A 1,449-nucleotide genomic window follows, 5' to 3' on the forward strand; every position below is an offset into this window, starting at 1 on the left:
AACCGAGACTAATTGTAAGGGGTCCAGACAGTCGGCAACTTCAGACTTTAATAAGTTAACTATGATTCGCTCAAAACACTTCATTACACCACAGGTTAGAGCGATCGGTCTGAAATCCTTGTTTTCTGTCGGACATGACACTTTTGGAGCTGGAATAATAATGGACTTTTTCCAAAGTACAGGAACAGTGTGGCTGAAGATGAGGCACCAAGCCTCCGCCAGCTCCGTGGAACATTTCTTTAACAAGACAGCAGGCAGGCCATCCGGCCCCGTAGATTTCTTATTACAGACCTTAAAGGATTCATCTGTCAAACTAGATGAATGACTTCAAAACCATCATCTAGTTTGACAGTTATTGAGAGTTGATTTGAGTTAATGAGTTATTAATTTGAGTTAGTGTGGACCAGTGATGTCACTGGTCCACACTTTAACACTCAGTAACTGTCCAATTATATGACAGACTTCAAAACAGTTGACAGTTTTCTGGTATACTACTGATGTTCTAATGATACAAAGCTGGTTGAAAATGGGCGGAGTGTTCCTTTAAGATGCTCTGTACCTGGTAAGGATCAATTATAAGACGCTCAGCTTCATCACAGGAGGGAATACAATCAAGATTAAAATCAGCAGCAGCAGCCTTCAGGGAAGGATCGGTATCAAATCTGAGAAAGAAATCATTCAGATCATTAGCACTGTCCAGTTCATTTACTGAGACTATTTGCTTCCTGATGGGGTTCATGTTAGTTATTTTCTTCATGCAGTCCCAGATCCTTTTGCTGTCCATGTTACCAACACTCTCCTCCAATGCTGCACGTTGCCTCCCTCTGGCCGTTCGCAGTAACTGGTTCAGCTCTATTTGGGCTGCTGCCACGCCCCCCCTGTCCCTATTTTTAAACGCCAAAAATAGTTGTTATGTTAGGGTTATGTTAGGGTTGGTGGTTAGGGTGGTTAGGGTTGGTGGTTAGGATGGTTAGGGTTTGTGGTTAGGATGGTTAGGTTTGGTGGTTAGGATGGTTAGGGTTGGCAGTTAGGCTGTTTATTAGGATGGTTATGGTTTGTGGTTAGGATGGTTAGGGTTTGTGGTTAGGATGGTTAGGGGTGGCAGTTAGGCTGTTTATTAGGGTGGTTAAGTTGGTGGTTAGGATGGTTAGGGTTGGTGGTTAGGATGGTTAGGGTTAGTGGTTAGGGTTGTAGTTAGGATGGTTAGGGTTGGCAGTTAGGATGGTTAGGGTTGGTGGTTAGGATGGTTAGGGTTGATGGTTAGGATGGTTAGGGTTGGTGGTTAGGATGGTTATTAGGATGGTTAGGGTTGGTGGTTAGGATGGTTATCAGGATGGTTAGGATGGTTAGGGTTGTTGGTTAGGATGGTTAGGGTTAGTGGTTAGGATGGTTATTAGGATGGTTAGGGTTGGTGGTTAGGATGGTTAAGATGGTTATTAGGATGGTTAG

This window comes from Poromitra crassiceps (assembly GCF_964638095.1).
Source record: "Poromitra crassiceps genome assembly, chromosome: 14".
NCBI classification, from domain to species: Eukaryota; Metazoa; Chordata; class Actinopteri; order Beryciformes; family Melamphaidae; genus Poromitra; species Poromitra crassiceps.